The sequence below is a fragment of the Eublepharis macularius genome, chromosome 12 (assembly GCF_028583425.1).
Source record: "Eublepharis macularius isolate TG4126 chromosome 12, MPM_Emac_v1.0, whole genome shotgun sequence".
Lineage (NCBI taxonomy): Eukaryota > Metazoa > Chordata > Lepidosauria > Squamata > Eublepharidae > Eublepharis > Eublepharis macularius.
In genome coordinates, this window is record NC_072801.1 from 65326773 (window position 1) to 65342110 (window position 15338).

General features: G+C 43.4%; 1 pseudogene; it reads left to right on the forward strand.

Moving 5' to 3' along the window:
* Positions 1-10739: 10739 nt before the first annotated feature.
* On the forward strand, positions 10740-12670 carry LOC129339550 (perforin-1-like; annotated as a pseudogene).
* Positions 12671-15338: the final 2668 nt, after the last annotated feature.

The window sequence follows — 15338 nt, forward strand, 5'->3', positions numbered from 1 at the left end:
TCGCGTGTATTCCTCCCTGTTCACTTGCCAAGTGAACAGGGAGGAATACACGTGAGTCTGTTCACTTGCCATTCAAGTGTAACTCGTCACTTGTAGCTTGGCTCTATGTTCAGTTGAAAACTGCTGGGTAGCAACAGCTGAGCTAGATATCCATGGTTCCTGTCTCTACCACAAAGCCACAAGGCACCCTTAAGACAAGTCAAGGTTCTCTCAGCCCTCCACTCCCCTGCAAATATGGAGGTAATAACACTGCTTAGTCATGCAGGTGTGCTGTAAAGATTACCGAGATGCTGCGAGTCAATGCTTTAAAGTGTTAGATATTTTTTGACAAACACAACCAGAGCTTATGCTGGACAAAGCTACTGGAACTCAGAATGTCTTATATGAGGCACACCTTTCTCTAATGCCCACGTTATCACAATAAAGTCACTAGTTCGCCAGTTCAGTGCTCCCACTGTCCCTTCACTATCTATAACCTCTCAGCCAGTGCCTGGATGTCCCAGCAATAAGATATTCGAATGCAATTTACTCAGTACAAGAAATTGCTTGAAGCTTTGTATCATACTCGCTTATAATATGGTGCTACAAACACTACACATGGTGTTACTCACAAGAGGGTCAATGTATCTTGACTTCAGTTTTCAAGCAGCAGTACGAATCCTGGCATGATGATGAATATCAGATCTCTGTGATCATGTTCTCATAGGAGTGATAAACATACCAATTTAGGCTCCAAGCAAACCAAGCCCTGAGAAGCAAAGCTTCTTGAGAGGTGTAGTTCGGAGGGTTCCTGCCTTCTTACAGCTGTATGCACATATATTTAAAGGTAGGGCAACAGGGCTAGCTGCAAGACAAGATCACCTAAGGTGGTGGGTAGCATTTACAAAGATTATGGTGCACCCCTAGAAGAGAAGTGTGCCTCACACCATCGATGGAGGTGGTAAAAATCCTTAGTGATAACCTTGTCCCATGGTAAGTTTCCCTCCACTAATTTATGGTGCAGCTTTAAAGCTCTGAATCTGAAAAGAGATTTGCAGTTAACCTTTTCATGTATCCCAATGCCCAACTGACTGCAGTAATTATCACCAGATAATTATGACTGTAGGACGAGGCCTGAAGTAGGATGGAGCTTATAGGCAGCCCTGTCTAGCTCCCCACATCACTGACACAAGATACCCTTTCTGGAATAGCTGTCGACTGAGGTTATGGCTGAGATACTTTAGCAGCACCATCCCAGAACTAGCATGTTTAAATTGTGTGTGTTTACTTGAAACATGACTAATAAGGTTGTTCTGAAGCTTTGGTTGTGGCATTCAACTGACAGAGGCGGACCACATCATTACACCGTCTTTGAAGTTGCTATAGCCCGACCTCACCCACAAACATCATGTGGAGACCACAAAGTCGTTATCACAAAGAAGAGCCAAAGCTGGTTTTCATCCCCCTCATTGGAGAATGATGTATTTTAAAAGACCAAAAAAGGAGGACAAGCTACAAACAGATACAACAAAATTACTGCAATAAGAACTGACAAGCTACAAAGGACATACAAGACAGGATGCCAGCTACATTCCTGTTTCAATGTGGAAATCTTCCTCAGTCATAAGGAGATATTTAGTATCTCCTTTTTTCCTGTTCATTAGAGGTTCTCCCCCCCGCCCCACCCCTTTTGTCCATTTGGTACTTTAAAAGACCCCAGGTGGCATCATCTTTGGGGCTGCAGGGAGCTCTGATTTGGAAATAGCTGTCCTCATCAAAAGGAGGGTGCTTGGCTGGGAGCTCCCAACGTTTTGTGATTGCCCTCCTTGGCATGCATTTTATGACTGGGCCCAGTTCTATGGCAGCCATTTTGCAGTGGGGCCCATTGCCCTTTCTCAAGATTCCAGAAGTACTCAACAACAGCTCAACAAGGTTGGGGACCACTGACCTAACATATTTGGCTTCAGTTACTCCTGAGGAAGGAAGAAGAAGAATTTAAACAGGACATGTGCTCTGATATCTCATCAGGCCTAGCCTCTCGCACCCTTTCTAGAGATCTTTGCTGCTTATTTCGTGTGTGCATCTGTATTTAATATATTGTTATTTTGTTATAAATCTGATGTTGGCTAGGCTTCAGATGCATTTACAAATTTTAATTTTTAGCCTTTTCTTTCCTCTTGCTCAACAAAGGCCAGTCACGGGAGGAAAACTGTGGCAGTTTGAGAACTACTGAAGTATAATAAAATGTAGAGGGGGGTGACTTTACCGGGGGGGGAAGAGATAAATGTGAATTTATAAGCAGTTAGATTAACAGATTGATATATATATAGATATATATAGGTTAATAAATAGAATATTGATAGAAAATAATTAACGATAAGGATTAAATATAAGGATTGAGTAACCAACAATATTTTCTTTCTTTGATAAGATTGGTATAATGCACCAAACTGAATGTCTGAAGGTATAGACGAGTCAAATTGATTGACTATGTGATGAGAGTTATATAGAACTACCACAAAAAGACAGAATGAGTAATATATAGAGAATAAGTCAAATTGTTTGATTTAAATGTGTAAGATTTTTATGGTTTATGATATATAGGTTTGTGATATATAGAAATATTTTAAAATGGAAAATGGGATAAATTGTCTAAGATGGAAACAAAGACTTACAGTTTGGGTATATAATAAGAAAAATAGTTAAGGATTTATACTGCTTAGTATAATGGGGAATATATATTTGTTTTAGATAGAGGAATTTAATAGAAGTAAGGGAAAAGGGACAAAGGGTTGGAAAACTGTTGGAAATCAACAAAAGGGGGGGGGAAGGGAGGGGGTTAGAAATGAAAAATCTGGGGAAAATTGAATGTAAATGTAAAAATAATGAATTCTAACCTAATAAAAAAAATTTTCAAAAAAAAAAAACAAAGGCCAGTCACAGGTACCTGGGAAGATCAGACATTAAGTTAAGATGGAGAGAACCCTGGAACCTTTCCTTTTGATTTGCACTCAGCTTGTGAAAATCTCAGATATGTTGCCTACCCCCTATGCATTCACCCTCCCCAGATTCACTCATTCTGTCCCAGGACACAGTATGCCACTTGGCCGTGTGAGGATGTGTTTCATAAATGCCTACAGAGTCAGTCTCTGGAAATGGCACACAAATTAAGCTACATTCTTTACCTCAGACACATGCATATACCAAAAACCCTCTCTGGGATTATACAACTTTATTAATCTTTATTACATTTTTCTTCTTTTCTGAGGAGCCCAACATTACAAGCCACCCAGTTAATGGTCACAACAGCAACCTTGTGAGGCAGGTTTGGCTGAGAACTTGTGACTTCCTGACACAACACTCTGTTCGATACATCTCACTAGCTTTGCCTACAAGCCAGAATGCAGCACACCAGTCAAGCTTGTCTCTTATTCCTGTCCCATTTCTTATGCAAATCTGTACAACTACTGCTAAAATTTAGGCAAAATGAATGTTAGTAATACATACCTAGCATTTTGGAGTGTTCAAAGCACCTCACATAAATAGTAATGAGGCAATCTTATCACCACACCAAACAGCAGGTCAATATTGTCATCCCCCACCCCACAGAGCAGGCAAGAGTGGAGGGGAAAGAGTGGTGTGCTTAATGCCATTTAATGAATTCATATTGGAAGTAAGATTTAAACAGAGATCTCCTGCTTCACAGCTTAGCCTCTTAACTACCATGTCACCCTTAAGCCCATAGACATTTTAAACAATTTGATCTGTTTTCACCAATTGAAGGTTCATGATTTTCCAAAAAATGGGATACTTTGACTATCAGTTCACAGATGCTTTATAAGTCAAATAAATAAATTTGAATATCAGGTCATGGCTAAAATTGCTTGCATGGGGCTTCCTTGACAGCCTGGTATCTCCTCTCCCTCGTGTATCCAAGACCTACTTAAAATATAGACTTTTAGGGGGGGGGGATCTCTTCATCTGAAAACCATATCCATCCCCTTTTTTTCTAAGGACCTCCCTCTTCTGCCATATATTGTTCCTCACTCTTAAATCTTCAGCCTTTTATGAAAAACAACAGTTCCTGGTGCTTGCCAACTTGGGAGAAATCCGTTTGTCTGCTTCTGCCAGACTCAAGGTAATGAAAGATGCCTCCTCACACAAAGACTAAGGATTGTGGTAGTAATGACCCTATTTCCAAAGGCTTGGTTTGAGCAAGGTATATAGAAGAAGGAAAATAGATGCCAGGTACCTTTGGCATGGGCAGGCACACCCTGGATAATGCCCGGATATCGGGATGCCTCAGACTGTGACTAGGGTTGCAAACTCTGAAGTAGGATCTGGGAATGTTGGGGTTTGGGGAGGGAAGGGAAGGGAGCTCAGTGGGGTATGATGCCATGGAGTTCACTGTACCCAAAGCAGCCATTTTCTCCAGGGGAACTGATCTTGGTGTCTGGAGATCAGTTGCAATTCCAGGAGATCTCCAAGCCCCATCTGGAGGTTGGTGAGCCTAATTGGAACCTAGCCCTCTTATTCCCCCATTTTTCAAAGAAGTCTCTGAGTGAAGTCCTCCCTACCTCCATATTATCATACTTTCCTGCTTCCTAGATAATTGAAGTAATCTGTATGAGAACTGGGAGGCAGTCCATGATAATGGTAGAATCATATTTGCAAGCAGTTCCATTAAGATCCTGCCGTTGTTAGGAGAGAGGAGAGTAAATGTCAAGGCTTTGTCTAGCAAGTGGAAAACTGGGTCCGCTGTGGAGAGTAAGACTGGTAAAAGAAACAGCCAGAGAAAGCAGAGAATTTTTTAAAAAACAGAAATTGATAGATTAAAGCAACGATGGGAATTGGGTGATGGAAGGTGGTACAGTATTCCATTGTGGTGGCTCACCATGGTCCAGAAGAGTTTTTTTCCTCATGCTGCAGTTAAGAACCCTGACCTAGATAGCTCAGGTGAGCCTGAGCTCATCAGATCTCAGAAGCTAAGCAGGGTTGATCTTGGTTCAGATTTGGATGGGAGACCTCCAACAAAGGGCAGGCTTGCAGAGACAGGCAATGGCAAACCATCTCTGTTAGCCTTTTGCCATGAAAACCCCACCAGGGGTCGCCATAAGTCAACTCTGACTTGAGGGCACTCTCCACCACCACCACTGCAGATGGAAAGCCTGAGGGTCAATGTCTGCAAGATTAGGTCTCTTAACAAGTGATCTTCAGTCCATGGGTTCAAACCCCCAGGTGTGTCATTGAGCCCCATCTGCTGGGTCCTGAATCCCTGTACAGCTGCTGTAATTTTTGCTTCTTTTTGGAAAAAGCTGTTCTTAATGCACATGTGTAAAGTGCAAGGGCATCGCTTCTGCTTCTTTGTCCTTGTATACTTAGAGAAGCAACAGTCTGATGAGACAAAGGCATTCAGTGGCGAGGATTCTTCCATGGATCTAAACTTTGGCTTGTTCTACATTGTGGTACACCTCCTGCAGCTCAGTGTGAGTTTCCTGTACCTGACTTCCTTGCTCGGCTTCCCACAGTTCTGACCTTGAAACCAGCTTGGTCATACATCTGGCTCCCTTGCTTTTTATCATGTGGCATGAATTCATGCCACATGATTGCAGCTCTGTGGGTCCTGGGTCAGTAAAGATTGTTGCCCTCATGGATTTGTGGCTGAGGGGAGTTCCAACCAAGAGTGTTCCAGCTTCACAGATCACTGGTACTTGAGTTCTTCTTAGAAGTGCAAGGGGTGTAGAAGGTGGTGGTTTGAAGGAGTTGGAAGATGGCTGAACTAGACTCAAGGGGAGGGAGAACTTATCTTTTAATTCCTAAACTGAAAGGTGTTATTTGGAAGTCTTGCTTTCTGCCCCAGAAAGTAAGGAAGAAAGTTAATCCAGATCTGAATCAACTGCATCCTGTTTATGAATCTCAGACGGCTAATTTTGAATCCAAACCAACTAAACCAGATTGGAATGCTTTTCTGATGTTACTGCAGCGTGTCACACTGGGCTTTCAGTTTCCATTTCTCTACACTGTCTTTTAAGTTTCGTCTTCTGGGGAGTGGCGTAGGAAAGGGGGAGGGGGGAGCAGATACATGCCTGACAAACATACTATCCAACCACAATACTTTAGCTTATGCGCAAGCAACATAGCATGCCCCTGATGGGCATTTCTGCATACAGTGTTTTCCCCAATGCCATGGTTTACTTGTGTAAGGCAGGAAGGGCTGTGGTGTTGTAGGAGGGGGTAGCCAGAAAACCAGAAGATGGTCCTCTTGTGCTTCGTTCTTCCCTCACAAAAAGAAAAACATGCACATGCCTTTTTTGTACAGGCAATTTTTGCACAGGGATCCTGTGTAGGCAGAGAATTCAACCTCTACCTGCATCAGGATTGGCCGTGGGAAAGGACAGATCAAAAGCCATTGGCATGCCTCTCTGCTCTGTAAGGGAGAATTTTAATGGCCTGTGAAGTGAGGGCTCTTGCCTGCAGTTTGGTAGGGATGTTCCCTTGAGAGAGGGCTATAATTTCAGCTAATTTCATCATAACTGGATGGAGTTTTCTTTTAAAAACATATCCTGAGAAGTGTTGTTTTTTTCATTCCCTCTAGAATGGAAAGGCTTTCTCCTCTTTGGCAGAAATTTGGGGAAATGAAGAGTGAAGGGTACACAACCTCAGAGATTTTTATCCCATTTAGGCACATGTGTACAAAGTTGCAAGCGAAAAATGGGTTTCCTATTAAGCTCAATGGAAATGCCTACTGAATTGTTTAATGAAAACTTGTGTAGCGATAGAAAATAATCCAAACGGAACTGTTATTACAGAGAGCCAAATTCAAACCCAAAGAAAACATTTCCACACATCCCCAGTGCAAACTCTGGTCCAGATCAGATTGGTGATAGTTATTCAGTTGTGTGGGAAAGTTATTCTGCCCATGCTGCAAAGCGCTCTCATCCATATAGTTAAGTTCACATGTTTCAGAACAGCCTGAAGAGAGTAAACCCTGACCTGCAAAGATAGTCTAGCCAAATTAGGGTTGAGAAAAAAGCCAGGGGACTGCAAAGGCGGTAGGGCCAGCTCTGACCAAGGGCAAGTGAGCTGGTAGAAAGCAGCTTTACCCTGTGCTTGCCCATCAAGCTTGGTACTGAATGTCTAATTGAAATGGCAGAGGCTCTCAGGCAGAGACAGGCCTTTCCCCAACTTGCTACCTGAGATCCTTTCAACTGGAGATGCCACGGATACACCTCCCTAAAAAACTATCCCTGCACATAGAAAACTAGCACGTCATGGAGCAGGCACAGCAAGACTAATTGGTTTTCAGGACACAGATGTATGTGTATAGAGGAAAACGGAAGATGCTACAAGGATTAAGCTATATCAGATAAAATATAATCAAAATTATTATTTATTATACAGTGTACACAATAAAAAAATTAAAAACAAGGGGCTTGATGTCAGGCTGCATTAAGAGTCAGAGGAAGCTTTATATAAGCTGTAATATATTCCAAACACAGTTGATGAACATGCCAAATGACCAAGACAAGACCATACTTTGGCCCCAGGGACCTTCCTCAGTAATACACTTTTTTACAAAGAATCATAAAACCAAAACTGCACATCCAGAAACTAGTATATATCAATTCTGGCCAAATGTTGTTATCTGGAAATACAATGGAACATTTTAATTGTTATTTTAAGAATTGTATAATTATGCGGTATTAAATAATTTTAAAAGGTTTTGCAGAAAAATACAGAATCACTTATTCTTCATATAATATGTAGTGTGATATAAATGTATAGAGCAGGCCATGCATTCCTTCACATGGTAACTGCACTGCACTGCACTCAAATTTCTTCACTGATGTTATAATCTATAAAACCAAAATTATATATGATCATTTAACATTACCAACATTCAAGCCTGCAAACCACCCTGGTATGAAATTGCCGATATATCTGGATGTGTGTGTCATCAACCTGTATCCGAAATCAAATCGCACATTTGATAGCCATCTTGGTTTTAACTTGATAATGCAACTGTTTTTACTTCTATGTATTATATTTTGTTTTATTGTTACTATAGAGTTGTGTAACCAGCCCCGAGCCCGCTTGTGGGGAGGGCGGGTAAAAATCAATTAAATTAAATTAAATTAATTAGGGTCAACTGTATGGTAAAATGAAAAGATGGTGCAATACCTCTTATGCGGTCTGTAATATTGCTCCAATGGAGGGAGGAAAGAGGAAGAAGGGGCAGGGGGAAGGAGGGGAGAGAAAAGAGGGAGAACCCTGAAACTTCTAGAGATCTACTCTGTCCAACGGAGAACAGCAGGCACCCAGCCACAGACACCAATCCCATTCAGACAAAGCAGGCCCAGTCCATTCTTCATTCAGTCACATAACTTATCAACGTCTGAAGGGGGTAAATCCAAAACACGTCCCTTTTCTGAAGGAGTTTATGCAGGCTCGAAGTTGTAGACTGAATGTACTCCATCATCCAGAATCGTAGCTGCTTCTCAGTATGGCCGGAAGGACGATAATGATTGACGAGCGGAGCACTTAGTTTCTTTAGTCTAATACAATTTTTATGTTCACAGATTCTAACTTTGACAGATCTAGTAGTCATTCCCACATACATTAGGTTACAAGGACATGAATAGTATAAATTGCTCCAGAGTTACAACTTCTGGATGAATTCATTAAAAAGGGATGAATTCTGAAATGTTTTCCTAGTTTACCGCACAAGCACATCCTGCGCAGTGTCCGCATGGAGAAAAGCCTTTAGGTGCTGTCCGCCCATTCTCACAACTGCTGTAATTCAGCTCCGTCAACTTGCTTCTCACTAATAAGTCTCAAAGATTTTTTGCTCTTTGGGCTGAAAATAGGGGAGGATTTTGGCATCTAGGGATGTTAGACAAAAGATGCCAATATCTTTCTATAATGGTCTGGACTGGTTTATATCTCAGGAATTATCCTATCCGCACTTTGGTTTTTAACTCTCGGGGCAAGTAAAGTTGTCCTTGGTGTATTGTTAGCCCTAAAGAAAGCTCATATTAAGATTCTCCAGGAATCGCACCTATCTGCCAGTTGGCTCATCAAAATCCCAACATCTGCACTACAATTCAGTCTTAATAACTGGGAGAATGGCAGGTTCATTTTTAAATGACGGGGGTGGCACTGAAAACTATCTTCTGCTAGGTATGGATTGGCATCTGTAGGCTTTCTATAAACATCCGTCTGTATGGTACTACCAACCCTTCTGATTTCTACATTTAAAAAATGCACTGAATCCTTTCAACAGGAGATGCCAGCTAGTGAATCTGGGACCATGGATACCCCTCTCTAAAAAGCTATCCCTGCATATAGAAAACTAGCATGTCAGGGAGCAGGCACGGAAAGGCTAATCAATTTCAGGACACAGGTACGTGTATACAGGAAAGCATTCAGTCATGAGCCATCTCACCACCACCACCTGCAGTCGGAATAGGTGCAGGCCAGGTGAAATTTGTGAGAATTAGGAAATATTGGAGGTAGCTATGCTGTGTGATGGCTTCCTGGACTTCTTGGGGCAGGGTATAGCAGGGAAACAGTTAACCCTCAGAATGTGGTTTTATGATAAATTCCTAGTGCAGCTTAAGCAGGCCAGAAGGGGCCATTAAAAAAACAGCTGCTTATTCTTTGTGTCCAAATCTTCATACTTTCTGTGCAAACAACGACACCAAACTGTCAATCAATAACTGCTTTCTGCTCTTGTTTACTCTTGTTCTAATCACATTTTGGAACACTGCGGCTGCTGTGCCCTGTAGAGGGATGCATTTAACTGAAAGCGTAGCTTGGAATCCACACACACCACTACCTGGAAGACAGGCACAACTTGCATATGTTTCAACAAAAGGTTGATTTTGAAAAACTAATGGTGCCAAACACCCTCAACTGTACAAATCCTGCACATTAATTTGAGATGTACAGATGTAGGCTGCCTGTTTTTTCTCTTTATTTATAGCATGCATTTCTACAGTTGATCCCTGGCTATGGAAAAAGCTTCTGGGGCTCAGCTGAGATTAAATGCCATAAATTAAAGCATTGCGACAAGTCAAGTCGATCTGAAAAAAATGCCATCCTAGTAAGAACATGACAGATGCCCACAAAATTAAAACCAAACTCTGTAAGGAATCCTGGAATTTTTGCATCGCTTCTAGTTTGGTGCTATTTCATATACTGCAGAGAGCTGGAGCAAGGATGTACCTCTGTAGCAGAGCACATACTTTGCATGTAATGAGGTCCTGGGCTCAGGCTCCAGCATTTCCATTGGAGCCAGTGTTGTATGGCAGTCAGAGTATTGAACTAGGATCCAGGAGTCTTGGATTCAAATCCCCACTGTCCCTGCATCTAAGTGATGGCTCATGTTAAGTTCTGGATAAGCCTGGGTGGACCAGGCTCTGCTTGAACATCCTATTTCCAGTGGCATGTATGAGTAAGGGTCGAGGCTCAGGAGCAGAATATTGATTCTGCAGGCCAAAGATACCAGGTTGAATCTCCTGTTCAGTGGATCAGGTAATAGGTGATGCAGAAAGCATTTACCCAAGACCTGAAGAGCCACCACCAGTCTTGAGTAGACAAAACTAGTCTTGATATACCAATGGGTTTGATGCAGCATAAGGCACCTCCATACATTCCTGTGTTCAGCCTTCGACTCTCGATGGTGTGACTTCTCTTTCTCTTCCTAGGGCAATTCCGCAAAGAAGGTCTTCAAAGTGAGGGATCCCATCTGTTAAATAATGGCCAGATTGGCCCTGTTCCTGGCTTTCTTTCTTTTTCTCTCCCTCCTTCCACCAAGCACTGCCTCCCACTGTCATCTGTTCCCAAAGTCCACTTGTGAGCAGCACACTGCCTTTGTGCCTGGACATTACTTGACAGGGGAAGGGATTGACATAACCACGCTGGAAAGAAAGGAGGTCTGTTTGGTGGACACCAGCCAATGGCCGTACCCAAACGGATTGTGTGTTCTGTGCCATAACCCCCTGAAGAATGCACAGCTGCAGCGCCTTCCTCTGGCTGTTATGTTCTGGCAGCCACGCATCAAGTGTCGCCGCCACACAACCGGTTCTGTGGAGCAATCTGATGTGGCTGTGGCAACATCACTGTCTATGGAGGTGAAGAACAACTGGAAAAAAGAGTTGAAGTTGCCTGAGTGGATGACGAAGCATGCCGCCAATGGCAAAGTGCAGTTAGTTGGATCTCACTCTCAGATGACCACTTATGCACATGACAAAGCCCAGCAGGACAGATACAGCTTTGTAAGGCATGAAGTCTTCTGTCGGTATTACCGGTGAGTTTGGCTGCATGCCAGTCGAAGAGGTGCATGATGGGAAATGGGGTTAACAACATAGGCAAGAACAGTGGAGGAATGCTGTACATGGTTATGGGTGCTGGGCTCGTCTTTCCCTTTAGTTTAGGCAAGGTCACTTTCTGGGTGTGAATACTGAAAGATGTATGTGGCCGTGCAGGAGCACTTGGGAGTCATGTATTGTGGTGCTACAGTCTTTACTCTTATTCAGCCTTTACCTACAGCATAGGTAAAGGAACATAGTCATTCTGGTTGGTCCCTAATCACCTTCCCTCTTGTTCTTCCCTTGAGCAGGGTACATCTCTACCCAAGACCCATATTGCTGTCTCCCCACTTCTCCCAAGCTGTAGGGAATCTGCCAAGCAAATATGACCCTGAGGAGTACCAGCATTTCATCGACACCTATGGCACACACTACATCAGCCAAGCACACCTTAGAGGAAGAGTACGCAACCTGCTGGCTGTGCGGACTTGCGGAACAACCTTGGCAGGTATCACAACATCTGATATCAAGACCTACATGGGAATCTCTCTAAACCTTGGCCCAGTACCCCTTTCATTAGGCCCAGTATCCTTTTCATTTGGCACCAATCAAAATGATCGCCGGATGAACCAAGTCAAAGAGATGTTCCGGGAGGCCTACAGATGTGGTGGGAGGGGACAGCCAGGTGGAGCTGCTGTTTGCAGACCCTGGGGAAGCCATTCTTAAACTGGACAGAGGAACTCAAAATGAGACCTGGTCTAGTTTCATATTTCCTTCAACCAATTCATACCTTGATAGCTCGTGAAGACCCCAGGAGGAAAATGATGAGGGAAGCTGTGAGGGACTACATAGCCCAGAGGGCCCTCTAGAGGAACTGCACACGAAAGTGCCCTGGCCGGAGCTACCCTAGCTCAAAAGACCCTTGCACGAGCATCTGTCACCCTGATGCCCTCACTGACTCCATGTGCTGTGCCTGGGAGCAAGGTCTTGCTCACTTACATGTCCACATCCAGAATGGACATAACCTGTGGGCTGACGTCTTCAGTTACCCCGATACTTATGTCAAAGTCTTCTTCCAACGTCGTGAAAAGCGAACTCACTTAATCAAGGACCACCGCTATCCCTGGTGGGCAGAAACCCTGGACTTTGGGCCCATCAAACTGTCATCCCACAATGCCATTGAACTGCAGCTCTGGGACAAGGATATCTGGAGTGATGAGCAACTGGGAACCTGTTGTGAGCATTTGGTGGCTGGGGGCAAAGTTTGGAAAAAATGTTACCCAAATCAGGGACATATAGACTATTATTATGAGTTAAAGTGTCTTCCCACTATGGGTGGCAGCACCTGCCATGACTACATTCCCCAGAGGCAACATTAACCTACAAGTCCTACCCAGCAGCTGACAGTGCTCCATATCCTGCAAAGCAAGACTAGAAACAATGCTTTCTTACAATACTATACTACTATTCTTCAGGAGAAATCTGCACAAGAGTTATATAGAATCAACATGCCGTTCCTGGCTGAAGGAGAATTGGGCAAAACTTTAAAGTAACTGTTGTTCAAGGCTTCGGGAAGATCTTGCCCCTGTGGCATTTTCAAAGCAGTTTTACACACGCATGATTCCCACTCAAGGACCTCTGAGACCTAGAACTTCCTAACAAATCTCTCACAAAACTACAATTTCCTGAAGATGTATGCGGGACACATTGGCAACTGAAACTGGCTGCAGTTTGACAATGCCTTTATTATATTTTCACGGATGCGCAAAACTGAAACTACTTCCAATCATTGGCTTGGGTCAAGTGCAAAATTTCCACTGGCACAAGCAGAAACAAGCTGACGACTATGGTAGCTGCTTGCGCTGAGTCAACCATTGTATCATTAGATAGCACGGCTCCCTCCCAAGGAACACAGGGAATGGGAGTTTTGCGGAGTGCAGGTACTAGTTCTGTGAGAACTCTCCAGCAAATTTGCCAAGCTACAATCAGTTTAAAGCTTGTAGAGTAGCCGCAGCTGAGCTAGAGATCTGCGGTCCTTGTCTCTATCACGAAGCCACACAGCCCCTTAAGGCAAGCCAGTATCTCGCAGTCTTCCTCTTCCATGCAGTATAGAGGTAACATTGTCAGCCGTGCAAGAGTGCTGTAAAGATTGCTGAGATGATGTGAGTCAATGCTCTAAAGTGATCTATGTTAGACAGATATTTCGTGATGGATAGAACCAGAGCTCATGCTGGACAGAGCTACTGGAATTCAGAATGTCTTATAACGGGCATGCCAGACTGTGAGTTAAGTTGGTTTAAGTCTCAACAGAGCAGCTGGAGACTCTCAAGATATCCCAACATCTTCTGAACTCCTGGAAAGACGGGAGTCCAGCTCTGAAGTCTGCTCACAGCAACCTTTCTGTGATGCCCACACCATCACAATAAAGTCCCCTTACCAACAAAAACCTCTCAGCCAACGTCTGTATGTCTCAGCAACAAACCATTTGTATGCAATTGACTCAGTACAAGAAAATGCTTGAAGCTTTGTACCGTACTTATAAAACTGTGGTATGAATGCACATGTGATTTGGTTTTCAGTGTTACTCACAACAGGGCCAATATATCTTGGCTTCAATTTTCAGAGGGTGTTAGGAATCCTGACATGGGGAAGGGTATAAAATTTCTGTGGTCCTGTACTCAGAGAACAAAGAACAATAAATTCACCAACTTAGGCTACAAGCAAGGATAGTCCTGACAAGCAAGGCTTCTGGAGAGGTGTGGTTCAGAGCGTACCTGCTTTCTTATTGCTGCATGTACATACATTTAAAGGTAAGGAAACAGGGCCAGCTGCAAGAGGATCACCTAGGAAGGTGGGTAGCACTTCAAAGGATTATGGTGGATCCCCAGAAGAGTAGTGTGTCTCACGCTATCAAGAGAGGTGATAAAGTCTTTGGTGATAAACTTATCCCTCGATAGGTTTCCCTCTACTAACTCATGGTACTGCTTTATAGCTCTGCATGCAAAAGGAGATTTGGGGTTAACCTTTTCACATATCCCAATGTCCAACTGATCATTATCACCACAATTGTCAGATGAGGCCTGAAGTAGGATGCGGCTTGCATGCAGCCTTATCGAAGTCCCCACATCACTGATATGAGATACCCTTTCCTGAACAACTACTGGCTAATGTTACAGCTAGGATACTTTAGCTGCATACTTCCAGAACTGGCATGTTTTAAAACGCGTATTTTTACTTTAAGCATGATTAATAAACTTGTCCTGAAGCTTAGGACATGGCATTCAACTGAGAAAGGCAAACCACAACATCACATCTCCTTTGAAGTTGCTATAGCTAAACCTTACCCACAAACATCATGTGGGGACCACAAAGTCCTCATCACATTTCAGTCCCACCCCCCTCCATCTTTCCCATTAAGAGTGACCAAGGCAGGAAGTGGGGCGAAGATACAAAAGCAACATGCGTCAGACCCTCCAGTGGAAGAAACACCCAGAAACCTAGAATAGGCGGTGGAGAGGTAACAAGAGAAACCTCATGTTTCTTTTCCTCTCAGTCCAGCAACCTCTGCTTTTGCAAAACTCAACAGGGAAGGAGCTATGCACATCTCTAACGTCCCACTCAGCTCTGCTGCTATTTCACCAGACATTGCCTTTTACAAACTCTTCACAGGCTTAGGGAGTCCAAACCTGAGAGTAAACGTTAAGGTTCTCAGGCTGCTTAAATCCTGTATCTAGTACTAAAGTGCTCCAACTCTGTGTAAGTGCAGTGGGATTGGTGGGCAGTGGTGACTCCAAGTGATATCTGGAAGGAAAACAAGCCTTTATAAATCCATCATACACAAAGTCTCACTTTTAAACATTCAAAATTGCTTTCAAACATGACGTTAAGGAGCATGCGAATGAACAACATGAGTGACGGACAGAAATACCAGACCCCGACATTTTATTCCACCCTGGATACAGGCCCCTCCTCTTGACAGTATCCAGGTAGTCTTCCTTAGGGAACTGACTGAGGGGTGCTGCTTTTTCTGTAAAGATGTGCGCTTTG